Source organism: Eurosta solidaginis, chromosome X (assembly GCF_040869045.1).
Source record: "Eurosta solidaginis isolate ZX-2024a chromosome X, ASM4086904v1, whole genome shotgun sequence".
Classification (NCBI taxonomy): domain Eukaryota; kingdom Metazoa; phylum Arthropoda; class Insecta; order Diptera; family Tephritidae; genus Eurosta; species Eurosta solidaginis.
Window position 1 is genome coordinate 7,395,227 of NC_090324.1, and position 15,455 is coordinate 7,410,681.

Sequence of the window (15,455 nt, forward strand, 5' to 3'; positions counted from 1 at the left end):
GCCAGATATTTCATTTTTCATTTCATTTCATTTTATTTAACAAATTTGTACAACTAAGAACTTAAGTCTTTTATATGTACATCAACTGACATTAAAAACTTATGCTAATACATTTTATGTAAATGGGAAGTTCACAATATAAAAATTTAAAGAAAACTAAAATTTACCTACTGACATAAAAGTATGCGTTTAATATATGCACTTACTTAAATTAATCTTATAACTATTACAAATTAATCGAGACACATGAATAGCAGAGGTACAGAAAACAATGAAAGGAGAAGCAAGGAAATTAGATGACATAAAGATTATTTTAGAAATAGTATTTTAGTCAAAATATAGAAGAAATATCAACATCTGCGAAGTATTTCAGTATAATGCTTTTGAAGTTGCTATTATTCAGGCCTACTTTAATTGATTCGGGAATAGCGTTCCAAAGACTAACAGCGCTAATAAAAAACAATCTGCTAGACGCTAAGTATTTGAACATCGGAACCACCAATTTACGGTTTCTTTGAGACCTGGTAAAATGCAGTTTGTCATAAAGATACTTGGGGAGCTTACATTCTAATAGTTTAAACATGAACATGCAGTTTCTGGCGGCCAAGTAATTAAGGATGTTGCATCCCAGAATTTTATCCCTCCAGGGTGATATGTGATCGTATAGACCTACCCCATACACGTACCTGGTAACATTATTGAAGGTTACATTGATCTTGTTGGCGGACTCCGAGTCAAGTTTAGTATACACAAGTTCAAAGTATGTGAATTGGGGTACAATTAGCTGCATTGCAAGCTTGCGACGAGTTTCCTGTGGTGTGAACGGTGCCGATATGCGTAAGGTCCGCAGTATAACATAAACATTGCGGACTACTTTATTAACGTGGTCGAAAGAAGTTAATTTGTTATTTAATACAAAGCCTAAATTTTTAACTTTGTCAGTGGTACTAAGTGCCTGCGAGCCAATCTTTATAGATGGAATACTTTCAGGGTCGATTTCATTTTTGGATATCGGCATAACGTACGATTTTGCAGCGTTAAGACATAAAGCATTGTTTTTAGCCCAACAGAAAACAGCAGACAGATCAAAGTTTACTTTGAAGCATAAGTCTTCAACGAGGCCAACACGATTAGAAAGGTACAACTGAATATCATCAGCATATGCGTGGACGTTAACATACTTACACACGGAAAACACATCATTGACAAACATACTAAATAATAGAGGACCAAGAATTGATCCCTGAGGAACACCTGCTTTAATGGATTTGAATTCTGACGAAGCTTTCTCTCCTCTGACCTTTTGTTCCCTACCTTGGAGGTAACTAGCCATGACTTTAATGGAACTATCAGAAAAGGCAAAGAAGTGACGGAGTTTCCAGCACAATAGCTCGTGGCTGACCGAGTCGAATGCCTTAGAGAAATCCAACATGCAAAGAATGGTTAGGTCGCCATTATCAAATGGCCCTCTGATGTCATCCATGATTTTTACCATAGCAGTGGCACAACTGTGTTTAGGCTTAAAGTCAGACTGTAGAGGTGAGAGCAAGTTGTTTTCTCTAACAAAATTAGATATTTGTTCAGCCATTAAAGATTCGCACACTTTTGAGAACGATGGTACGATACTAATCGGTCTGAAGTCCGAAGGATCCGCAGCAAGCGGTTTCTTAGGCACAGGCACAACTATTGCTTTCTTCCAAGCAGAAGGAAAACAACCACTTGTAAAACAGTGGTTAATAATGTGGGTCAGAGGATTTACAATAAAAGGAAGAACAATTTTTACGAATTTTAACGAAACCCCATCATTACCCACGGCACACGATTTTATAGACAAGATAGACTTTATTACGTCACACTCACTAACGCACTTAAACTCAAACGTATTAATAAAAGTATTGACAAGTTCAGGCATCCTCTCAGGAGAGACAGAGCTGGAGTTGTTGCTGGAACCGATGAAAAAATTATTTAGTATGTCAGGGTCAATACTGCATTCCACCTTATTTCTCCCATGGACCTTTAGGGTTTTAAGGTTACGCAATAGCGCTTTTGATGGCAGAGAAGGATCCAATTTGCTATGAAAGAAATTCTTTTTGGACTGCCTAATTACGGCAGTCGCTTCGTTGCGAGCAGCTTTGTACAAAGCCCATGAAGCATCATTTCGGGACCTTCTCCATTTGGCGTGCAGCTTATTGCGCTTTTTTATTGCACAAATAACTCTTCTACTAAACCAAGGACAAGATTTATTTAAAACATGGACAGTACGTGTAGGGACATGACGATCAAATATGACATTTATGTTTTGGTTAAGATGTTCAAGTTTCTTATCTACCGTATCTAAATACCAACAATCGTTCCAAGGAATACAGGAACAATCGCTGAGCAACACTTTGGTATCCACAGAACGGAAATCACGATATACATAAACATATGGCTCAGGACGATTAAACCCAACGTTAACAGTACAAAAAATTAGGTCATGGTCTGATACAAAACAAAGCTGGTCAAATTTAAGAATATATGTGAAGTCAGATATCATAAAATAGTCTAATAAGCTGGGATTGGAGTTGTTAGCATACCTCGTAGGCATTGTGTCATTTACTATGACTAAACCAGCTGTTGAAACTTGATCACACAGTTTTTTACTATACGAGTCATTTACAAGTAAATTAACATTGAAATCACCGCTAATGACGTAACATTCATAATCAATTATATACACGGCAGGGCAGTAAAAAAACAATCTAACGTGAAACATTTGGGCGGGTTATAAACACAAGAAACTAAAGCTTTTTTTTACACCATCAGAGACCTCAGAAATGATAAACTCAATATCTGAGTCAACAGACATACTAAGAGGCTTAATGCTAAGATTTTTCTTACAATAGATCGCCACACCACCCCCTTTCCTACCTTTCCTGTCATTCCGAATGACGTTATAGCTACTAATACAAGAATGCAGATCAGAGGTATTTTCACTAAACCATGTTTCACTTACACAAACAACATCAACCAACGATTCCTCAAAAATGTATCTAACATAATCCATTTTATCAGAGCTTAAGCTGCGTGCATTAAAGTGAACAATGTTAAGACCAACAGATTGTTTACACAAAATATTCAACAACAACTTATGATTACCATTAGCGCCGGTAGTTGAGTTATCAGTTATGTTAAATTATATATATATATGTATAGCAAAACGAATTAGCCGCTCGTTCACAACTTCTCGAAGACATCATTCCTCTGTGATATAAAAACACATAGTGTCGCCCACAACGAGTGACCCAAATAAACTACAGCTTCTTAAAAAAAAATAGCGCGAAAGGACCTACATTAGCCTGGTGCAAAAATGCAAAATTTTCAAATCGCTATAACTTCTACAAAACCAAATATTTTTGATTCGTAATTGCATTTTTTTTATATAATTGAACATAGAGCCATAGACCTGTGTAATGTATCATCGTCTATGTTAACAATTATAGTTTTATTATTTCTTTTAAACAGACAATCGTTTTTAAATATGCAATTTTTTCTTCATTTCAAATCCTTTAAAGTATCTTTTCTATAATTTAAATGTACTTTATTTACTGTAATAAAAAAATTAAGAACTCTTTTCCTGCTTCAGGCATCCCCATTATGGGCTGCTGTACTAAACCTATCATCATCATCATTATCGTCGGGGTTTAGGTTAGGCAAATTCCCAAATCTTTGTGGTCTTTTTATATTCGAAGGGTGAACGTTTTGCAACGGGTTAATTCTGAAATATGGTTGATCCTTATGCCTTATACTGTTTTCACACAGACGGCTTATTGAATAATAAAGGCAGTTTTCTACATTAAGACGCTTATTGAGCTCAATCTTCTCTACAAAATTCGAATCTATAATTATGTCATTAGTAGCTAATCGAATGCCTAATGAAGTCAAAAGCATAATGCAACTCTGTTGGCAGCCTTCCGCTTCTTAGTTTTTGGTGTATTCAGTGCTTAAAAATGTCAAAGTAAATGCCATTGTCTACTTACGCATCGAACAGCTGATTATAACCTTTTTTATTTGATTTGATACATCAACTACCGGCGCAGTACGATTTTGACATTTGTCCATCGAATTTACAAGTACATGGAATTTTTTTATGTTTGTAGGTATGTCACCATGCTGCCACCTTGTATCGTTCCGCCATGATTGTCTGTCATATAGCATTGTCATTTTATTCGCTTCACATTTCATCCTTGATACTAATCGAGCAGTTACTTCTGTGTGAAAGCAATAAATTTACGATTTCAGTAGAAGGTGAAATGAGATCATTAAGTTTCTGTGTGAAAACAGTATTACTCTTTTATAATTTTTAATTGGCCCTGTTTCTCTATTTTCGGTGGAATCTTCTCTTTTTGAATTATGCTTGGTTATTGTTTTTTCTTTTGCTACCTTAATTCTATCTTGTAATATGGATGGACAAATGCTTTTTTTAGCGAACCTTGGAGAGCACTTGATAGTTGAGTGATATCGATCATTATAGTTATCTATAACCATATGCATCCTCATTTCTGTTGAAAGACTCGTATCATCAATTCCTGTTAGTTTTTCCAACGGTTGAGTAAAGTCTCTCAATGTCTGCATTACCAGTGTGGTTATTGGGTTTAGTTAAGTGGATCTCAATATTTTCGGCATTTAGATACTGTATTAATTGTTCTGCTCTAAATTCATTATCCACTATAACTTTCTTAGGCTTCCCGAATTTTGCAAATTGTTCCATTAATATGGTCTTCTTTGGCCTCCAATTTCTATGTAATTCTATACGCTGCTGCAAATTTTGTTAATTTGTCTATTGTGGTAACAAATTAATGTTTGTATATCTATGTGAAAAATTTCATTTTTATCTGTAGGGGTTTCTGTTATACTAAATTTTGGCTTTATAGGCTTCCTATCATATTTTATCTGTTGGCACTTATCACATTTATTTATTAATAACTGAACGTGATCCCTAATTTTTGGATAAAGAATTTTGTCTCTCAGTGTATTATATGTTTCTCCAATGCCGCTGTGCATCGATTCATTATTGTGATACAAAGAGATTTGTCTATGCAGTTCTTCTTGCAAGATATCTGTTGCTCTCATTGTGCACTTTACGAATTCCAGCTTGCTATTACAGGAGAACATGGATATTAGTAACAATTGAACTTTATGATAATCCCCATCTTCAACTTCAGAAAAAATTTCAACTTTGCCACCCTTAATGTGCCTTCCTAATATTCTTTTTAACGTTACTTCATCATTCAAAGGATCAATTTCTATCATCTTCCTACCATGTATTGTTTGGACTTCAGCTTGAGGGCTATATGTCACTATGAATTGTGTCTTGTACTTATTGACAATTTCCTCCTTTATAGCAAAATGCTCTAATAATTCTTCCTCGGACGAATGTATCGCATCCGACATTTCCAAATTTGACTCCTTATCATTATTTTCATTTATCTTTGGCGAATTCTCGATTCGGCTTAAAAAATCTGCTACCACATTATTCATTCCCTTTACATATTCTATATCGTAATTGTACTCTTGCAATTTCAAAAGCCACCTCTGGTGACGTTGCGAAAACTCTTTTCCCTTATATTTATTATTAAGGTATACAATCGAGCAGTGGTCAGTGATTATTTTAAATTTATTTCCATATATGTATGGTCTAAAATATGTGATTGCATAAATAATTGCCAGAAACTCCTTATCGATAGTGGCATAATTTTGCTCATGATTGTTGAAAGTTCTTGAAATATAGCATACTGGTTGACCCTGTTGTGACAATACTGCGCCAATGGCGTAATCACTTGCAACTGTTGTGATTGAAAATTTCCTATCATACTTTGGGTATTTAAGGATTGGATGGGAAGAAATGGGAGATTTGAGATTCTCAAAACTCGAAATATATTGTGGGTCATTAGGGTTTATTTTACACCCTTTTTTCAAGTATTTAATCATTGGATATGTTATTTTTGAATAATCCTTTATAAATTGCCTGTAGTACCCTGTATCTCCCAAAAAGCTCTTCAGTTGTCTTTCTGTTCTTGGTACTTTTAAATCTAAAATCACTGCAATTTTCTCTTTATTGTGTTTTATACCTTCTTTAGTTAAGGTGTGCCCTAAAAATTGTCTTTCTTTCCTTAAGAAACTGCACTTATCCGCTTGAATCTTCAAATTGTGCTCTTGCAACTTTGAAACAATTTTATCTATGGAGCTCAAATGTTCCTCCAATGAAGTGGAAAATATCAAAATGTCATCCACGGTGCCTACAGTAATCAACCACCAAACGAAACTTCCTAGTCCCCGATTTGTCATCTTTCATTGGCACTATTATAATAGGATAACTATACCTACATCTACTCTTTTGAATTATACCCTGCTTTTCCAGGTCTGTTATTTGCTTAATAGCCTCCTCTTCATGTTTGGGAGGTAACCTATAAATTTTTGATTTAATCTGCTGGTTTGTAGTGATCTTTATTTCATTAATCACTGTTTTTGTATTTGTTAGGGTGTCCCCCTCTCTATATATACATTTTTCATATTTTTAAGCAATTTTTCAACCCCTTTTCGTTCATCTGATTTTAGATAATCAAGTTGAACAGTTTGCAATTTTCCCGATTCCAATGCGTAAACTTGCTCTTGGATCGTCTTCAAATAAAATGCTATCTTAATGCCATTTAAAAGTTAAATTTCCTCATTTTCTGTGTCAATTATTTTGACATTTTTAAATATAAAATCATTTCCCAGCAGCAGGTCATATGGTTTATCCAAATCCATTTTTAACCACCTCATTTTTGCATTATTAACGTATTGAAATTCAGAGGGACAGGGGGAGGCAACTCTCTCGTTTGCGCCCATAACATTCCCATCCAATGTATTTATTATTATTTTATTCCCCTCAACAACTGGCAAATTATATTCATCAAATGTTTCTCTTTTCATAATACTGATGGTGGATCCCGGATCCACCAATATCAAAAACTTGTTATTAAATAGTGTTAAAATTATTAATATTTTATTTTCATCACCCGACGATAGTTTGTAAAAAACTCGTCATTTGTGTTGGTGTTTTCCACTTGACTCGCAGCATCGACGTTCATGGGTTGAGGCCCATTTGAACGTCTTGTCTGCTGTGAGGTATTTTGCCTGTTATTATTATAATTGTTATTCTGTTGCCGACTACTTCCCTGTTGACCACTTTGGGGTCGGCTACCTACCTGCTGGCTGTTCTGAGGTCGGTTGCTTACCTTTTGGCCACTTTGCCTGTTATACCGACCTGACTCATATCTACCGTTTGTTTGCCAATTATTAGGCTGCCCATTTCTGTTATTTGAAAAAAAAAAATTATTTTGTGAACGGCCGCTATACCTACCTGAATTATTCCCGGCCGTACCACCGTTATTATTATTATATCCACTGCTATTCTGCCTTGCAAAATTATTCCCCTGCCTATACCCACTATTTTGTGGTCGGGAGTTATAATTTTGTGTTCGCTTATTTGTGATATACGCCATTTGCGGCCATTTTACAACATTTCCAATAGCGCAGGCACACGAACCTGACGCTAATTGTTTAATTCGTTGAAGGAGCATCCCCGTAAGTATCTGCTTCAGCGTACTACCATTTTCGCTTAGAGCGCTAAGCTCGGTGATATTGTCAAGAATATCCTTTGTTTTTCGTATCAATTCGGCAATTGAGTTTACTCTTAAATTTGTGATGTCGTTTGTAATCGACATCTGGTCTTTTGTTGACCGAAAATGTTGCCTCAATTTAACCTTACACTCGTCCCACTTATCTGGTGGACTTAGGGACAAAAAATTTTTGGCCGATCCTCCTATCTTCAGATCGTAAACCACCCTATATGCTTCCTCCTGCTGCGTTGTATAGTCTGCCAAAATTCTATCGAACGTTTGGATAAATGATGCAATTTCATTGTGTTACCCTCTGCGCTGCTGAGCATTTTCCTGCAACAGTCTTGTGATAGCTACAAGGCAAGCCTCTACACTTTGAGCCATTTTTCTTTTTTTCTTTGTTTTTCCTCAACAAACCACCACACACAAACAAAAAAAAAAAAAAATATTTTGCCAACGATTGCCTTTTCAAAAATAACAACTTTCCTTTTCCTTTACAGATATTCTTTTTCCTTTGCAAACACTTTTCGTTTCGTTATTATTAATACATCTATATATATTTTTTTTTTCAAAACTTTAGGGGTTACAATATGGTGTAAAACTTCTTCCTTTTCCTTTCTCTATAAAATATTAAGGATTGCAATATCCTTTTCCTCTTTCTTTTTTTTTTCAATTTATATTTCTTTGTTTCATAATTATCAATCACTTAATTTTTCTGCTCACCCTGCTTTATCTCGTTCTCTGGTGTTGCTACAGCTGTGATGGGTTTCCGTATCCTTTTGCCTTTTCTTTGTTCCTCGTGATTCTGGGTTTATAGTATTCTATTCCACTTCCTTATACCGCAGTGCTGGATTATAAAGCCTCCACTATTCCACTTCCTTATACCGCAGTGCTGGATTATAAAGTCTCCACTATTCCAATTCGTTATACCGCAGTTTTATTATTTTTCTTTTTTATTTTATGTTATTATTGAGTTGCCGCCCGATTAATTATTATTTTATTTAATTATTTATATTTTTTTTTCACTTCAATTTTATTATTTGTTTTCTTTTATTTATTATTATTTTTTCACAATTTTTCCGGTTCGCCGCGACTGCGCCAGTTACGTCTTTAAGTTAGACGTTGGGCAGGGCACTACTTACGGTTTGATCGGCACTAAACAAGAACGACACTTTAGTTTCGATATTGTTTAAAATTCTTTATTTAATATTAGTTACTCATTATATTTGTAACAAGGATTAATTTCGTATAATTATTTACACAATATTATTTGTTCTTCAGATTTGTAAGATTATCTTTTAATTCTTTTCACTCGACCGAGATGGACGGGTCGTCTTAATTTCCGGGCAACAACTGCCTCTTCAATATATGTCAATCTTTTGCTTAACCTAAATACATAAGGCATCTTTCCGATGCACATATGTACATAATTACTTATTTACTGAGCTCACTCAACAATTCACATATTCCCACATATGTACTTTGGCTGCAACATAGTTGCAGTCAGCATTATTATTTATTATGCTTATTGGGGTATCTCATTTCGTTCAGGAATGTTTTGCACTCCCGAATGTTGACACCAATAAGTATGTCAGTTTGTATATCTGTATGCCTCTGTAGAACAACATAAGCTTCCAAAGTGGAGCCATACACAAAGCCCAACTTAGCTGGTTGCAACAAAGTATCTTATTTACTTTATTTATTGTGTGGGTGGCCTGATGTGGAATGCTGAGCAAGCATTACTTAAAACAACTAAGTTCTTATTTTGGGTGAACAAGTAAATATACTTGTTTTGCCTTTTTTTTCGGTACAGGGGGCATTCCACATAACTCGCGCCAACAGCGTACCTCCCGGGTGGTGTGGAAAAAGCTAATTTTCAATTCAATTTCAAGTCATTCCACTATAATCCTATGTCAATTTCATTTGATTTTACATATGTTATATATTTTTGTTTAAGGAGCTCCATACCAAAACATTATAATTACATTTTAAAAGTTTGTAGAAAATTTAAGAAAGTGCAATCAAAAAGTATAACCTCTTAGACCAAATTCAAAATTTTAATGAGAACTGTAAGTAAGTTAGACCAGTTTGCTATATTTCCACTCACTGCTCAACTATTAACGCATTATTGCACTACCTCCAACATTGGATGCATAGACGGAGTTAAAAAAAAAAAGAAGTTGGTCGAATTTCGACCACAGGCGATACTAGTACAATTTAAAATTTTTATTCCTAAGATTTTTTAGCCTTTTTAAATTTTTTGTATACCATGGGAGTTGTATGTGTACGCGCTGGAAGAAAAGAAAGTTTATGAGAAAATATATCGTGCGTGTCATACAGAAAGGCATCATAGCACTCACCAACATTTTTTGAAGTAAAAACTGACTCCCTATCCAAGTTGGAAAATTGCGAGTTTAGCGAGTCAAAGTCAGCTTCGCGAAAATTGAAACTCACATTGGAGCTGTCACTTTCACCAGAAATTAAATCAAGGAATTCTAGGGAAAGAGAAAGCGGGACGTGGTGTTTATCAGACTTTGAGATAGGGAAAGTGGATTCCGATATTTGAAATATGAAATTTTCATCAACGAGACAAGATCTAAAATATTATGTAGCTGATTAAAAAACGAATTGATTTGAGTAAGATTAATACTAAAGAGGCTATCTATGAAGTTTATTTCATGGGAACTATTAACATTAGTTGGAGTTAGGATACCATTATTAAGAAAATCTGACCACGTTATTTTACTCAAATTAAAGTCACCCAAGATACAAAAATGACACTCATCATTTCTTTCATATAAATTCGTAATGTTATTTATATGAGCAGCGTATAAAGAATCAGGGCTGGTAGGTTGTATGTAAGAAACACAAATAAATAATTTGCTAGAATTTCCATATATACAAATACACAGTTGATCAAGAAGAGAATCGTCATTTTCCAGTTCAACAACAAAAGAGCGAAACTTTCGATTGATTGCAGTTAAAACCCCTCTACCTCTTAAGCAATTTGTTTTAATTGCGTCTTTATCTTTACGAAATGTATAAAAAACTTTTGGATCAAAAAACTCAGCATCAGCGAAATCATTATTTAACCATGTCTCAACAATTACATAAACGTCGAGAACTACATAAAAATACATCTCTGGTTTTAGTACGCATTCCCGAGATGTTTTGGAAATAAATACTTAAAAGATTTTTATTATGCTTACGAGTATAACTAGAGCTTAAACTGTACGAGCGACTTCTCTTTTTGGTGATGACGAAAATGCCGTATAATAATGCCCGAAGGCCATAAATTAGCATCAAAAAGGCAATCATAGAAAGCTGGAGAAACACCAAGTTTAAAAGTCACTCTCTCTAAGTCATCAAGAGAAGAGCCATTTTTACAAGCTTGTAACAAGATACATAATTGCTCACAATCCCGAAATGATTGGCTACTTAACCGGTGATATTTTCCGTTGTAACACATGGCTTAAACGAAGAAATATGCAGCCACTTTTTAGGAAAAACAGAGTTGGAAAGTAGACACATTTCGACCGACAACTACACCCCTAACTTTATTTTTTAGGGATACCGAATTCACAGGATCAGCCCCTTTCAAACTCACATCACTATTAGAATTATTTGCAGAAATGTAAGTAGCTTGAGCAGTAACTTCAGATTACGAAGGTGTAGGTGAAGCGCAATTATCAATCCCAGCTGAACTACATATTGACGCGGCAGAAGCAGTAGCTGCAGATGAAGCAGAAAGTGTATTTGGATTTGCATTAGTAGGAACAGTTTTTCGCGAGCGAAAATTGTAAGCAGCATTAGTTTGTTTAGTATTTGTTGATTTCTTATTTTCGCGAGAGCGCGCATTAGGCGCAGGTTTGTTAGTGCCACTGTAGTTATTGTCACACGATAGATCAACAACCTGGATTTGTAATGTGTTAGGCTGTTTATTACTGAAGCATTATTAGCATCACTGCACTGTTGATTGTTTTTGTTGTTGCTCATTAGCTCAGCCAACTGGCATTTTAGTATGTTAATCTCTTTAGACATAGCAAAAAACTTTGACGAAAAACTCAGGCAGTTATTACATACAAAAACAATGTTCATATGACTGGCCAGAATATTCGAAATATTGTTTATACCAATTTTTGAACAAAATTTGTGATAGAAATTTTCACACAATCTGCATTTAACACCAGAATCACAATTAATAAGTTTATTGCAGTCAGAGCAGGTTATTCGAACTTTGGGATAGCATAGCTATGAAGTGAAATTATCCAGCTGTGGGGCACAAAAAAGCGAGAGCACGACAAAAACACGTCTGTACACACCAACGATTCATACTTCGATGATTTTAGTGTTTTCTTTTTTCGGATTTTGCAGTCTTGTTGTTGTTTTAGCGATAAGGACACTCCCCGAAGGCTTTGGGAAGTGTTATCGATGTTGATGGTGATTTGCCGGATGCAGATCCGGTTCGTTCCGGTAACAAGCACCATCAAGGAACTAGCCCGACCATCTCGGGAACGATTTGGTATGACCACATGAAACCTTCTAGGCCATCCATCCCTCCCATCCCCTAGGTCCATAAGGAACTTGGGGTCGCCAGAGCTTCGGCTGTTAAAGAAACAGGAGTCGCCACGGGTAGGTGAGGTTGGCAATTGGGTTGAAGAAGCTATATATTGCGCTAGCAACCCCTTGAAAGTGCTGCGTTACACAACCCCTATAATTAATTTGGTATTTTAGTCGCCCCTTACGACAGGCATACCTGCCGCGGGCATATTCTAAGCCCCCTAACCCGAAGTCTCTTCAGCTGTGGTTTCCCAGAAAATGTCTAAAAAACGTACTTTATACATTTTGAAACTTGAGTATCAATTTTATTCAATTGATTCGGTCTACTGAAAAAATTTAGTTAAATAGAATCAGCCTTATTGCAAAGACAAAATACAAATATTCAAACAAAACAAACATCGATACATCGTTGTATCGACACGAAAAGCAAAGCTGAAAAACATCGTATGGGAAACATCGCTGCATCGATCTTTTCTTTCGCAATCAAATTTATGAACAGGTCGCATAACTTCAACTATCCTGTGTCTGACACTATAACTCTCTAATACTTGATCAGATTATTAGTAACATTAAATATATAAGCACATCTTGTTTGGTTGATTTTCCGACAGGGTGGATAAATGATGTATATTGGAACGATTTTCCGCCATCCCTTGTCAAATTTGGTTTTGAGACAAACCGGTTTCGGCGTTGTGCCATCATCAGTGTCGATTTTCGTTCTGATATGTTGTTGTCGTTTGTCCTGTATTTATAGTTCGTAGGTATATGAGCAGGTATCGTCAAATTGATGCTTGGGTATATTTAGTTGTGTATGTGCTGTGTGTTCATTCAGAACCGAGGGTGGTTTACCAATCGATTTGTGTGGCTGACTGGGGTAGGTAAAAATCTGTGATTTTAGTCGTTTGACCTTCTTTGTCGGTTTTTTGTTTTGGTGTGTTAATTGTTTTGTATTTATTTGTTGTTGTGTGTTTGTCTGTTGTACCTGTGTGATTTCGTTGTTTCCTGTAAACAAGTTTTAAAGGCTCGAATATTGTGTCAGAAATTGTGTTTATCTGTTCGTTTATTATTCTACCGTCGAATGTCTTCTGTTTGTAAAATTCAATTTGACGATACCTGCTCATATACCTACGAACTATAAATACAGGACAAACGACAACAACAGATCAGAACGAAAATCGACACTGATGATGGCACAACGCCGAAACCGGTTTGTCTCAAAACCAAATTTGACAAGGGATGACGGAAAATCGTTCCAATATACATCATATAAGCACATGGTTAGGTTGAACTGGGCTGTCAGTGAAGACCTCACATAGACTGAATTTGTCCATAGTGTTACCAGAATTTGTTTGACGACCAAACGGAAGAACCACAATCAGGTACCAAGGCTTATGTTATAGAATAACTCCGTTCTCTTGGACATAACCAGGATAGCTGTAGCCTTGATCTGGCGAGCGCAGGGCATGAACACAGAACGTGCTCAACCGTTTCTTCCAGCGGCTCGCAGTTCCTTCACCTGCTGTTACTGACGAGGCCTAACTTATAAGCATATGACGCCAGAAGGCAGTGTCCAGCCATCGTGATCCTTAAGTCTTCTCTCTTCAGAGATACGAGCTACTTTGTGAGTTTGCAGCCGCACGCTTTTGTCTCTCGCCTTTCCTGCTTGATGGTTCATAAGAAACTCCTGTATCCTTTTGATGTCTTCCAAACGGATTGGGACGTCTACCGTCGGTTCAGAAAGTGCTGAGCCCAGCTTTGCCAACTCATCAGCCTTTTTGTTACCTTCTATTTCTGTATGACCGGGAACCAGGTATAAATGTATGGTCTGGCCTGAGCGAAGTTTTTCCAATGCTTCTTTGTATTCCAGAGCACTTTTTGATTAAAGTACTGTGTGAGGTTATAGCCTGACTAGCAATTCATATATTGGCGCTACTGGAGCTTATGCATGCTTCCTCCAGAATTTCCGGATTACTGCAGGGTCATAAAGACGGAAATTATAGCCAAGAAGAAAGCAGCAGAAATTCTGGAGGAAGCGAGCTTAAGCTACAGTCGCGTCAATATATATTGTGGCGAATATTATCATTTCGATACATCACTATGCTGCTGCTAAATAAATGCACAACAACAGTAAAGAAAGCAGCCACACATATGTGTAAACTTCAAATCAAGCAGCCAAACATACATGTAAATAGTGAAGATAACAGCAAAGAGAATATTTCACATAAAGGAGAAATAAATAACATGTAAGCAGCTGCTAAGAGCAGAAGTTATTACTAACACATGCACACGCATATAACTAGAAGACAAGCATGAATATCGGACACATAAAGGAGAAATAATTACCCAGCTTTTCTTCGCGAAAAGTCTAGATCTTAGGTGAATTATGGGAACGAGGCAACGGAGAGTATAAAAGCAGCGCAAACTGAGAAATAATGAATCAGTTTGATTTTAACACGCTATTAGTATGGGAGTATTGTAATTGTGAAGTACTACTGCCACAGTAGAATTGTAAATAATGAACGTTTTGCCATACTGAATATTTGAGTTATTTATCCAATAGTTCAGCAATTCGATCGTTAACAGAAACAGCCAAATAATCAGGAGTTTCCCAAAATTCGTTACAATTGGTGTCAGATGTGTGATGAAGATAAAGTTCCTGCACTATTTGTGGCATTGACCTGCTGAAATCCTACAGGCGATTCCCCAAGGAGAGGGAACAATTATGAAGCACTGATGGTCGCTCTGAAAAGGCGATACGGAAGCGAGCATATGAGGCAGATTTACCAAATGGAGCTATTGAACCGCTGGTGAAACATTTCAAGAGTCTGCGGCTGACATTGAAAGATTAGTTCATCTTGCGGACGCACCTGTGGAATACATTGAGAAAGTTAAAATTCAAGCCTTAACAAATGCAATTCGGGATTTCGAAACAAAGCGAGCTGCATACGCAAGCGTGCCGTGTGGAAGTAAAAAGGCCAGACCGGGTGGACACAATATTAGACGCACTAAAAAGATCGCAATAGCGAACTGATACAGTAATTAAATGCTTTACATAAGTGCGTCAAGCCAGGTCACATTGCACGTCATTGAGGTCTTGATCCTAGTAGTTCCAACAGCATGGGTGGTGTTAGGCACAAAGCTGAAGGAGTTCAGCTAGAGCGAGCCAGATGCAATGAGCGTGCACTTGTTTCAGCTATTGAATCTATCGTTATATCTGTATCACAAATCGGAAGAAATTCAGCAGTCTTTCCG

General features: G+C 36.4%; 1 long non-coding RNA gene across 5 annotated transcripts in view; it reads left to right on the forward strand.

Moving 5' to 3' along the window:
• Positions 1-15,455, forward strand: part of LOC137234625 (uncharacterized) — a 633,582-nt gene that overhangs the window by 135,593 nt on the left and 482,534 nt on the right. The gene's annotated exons all lie outside the window — the stretch shown is intronic.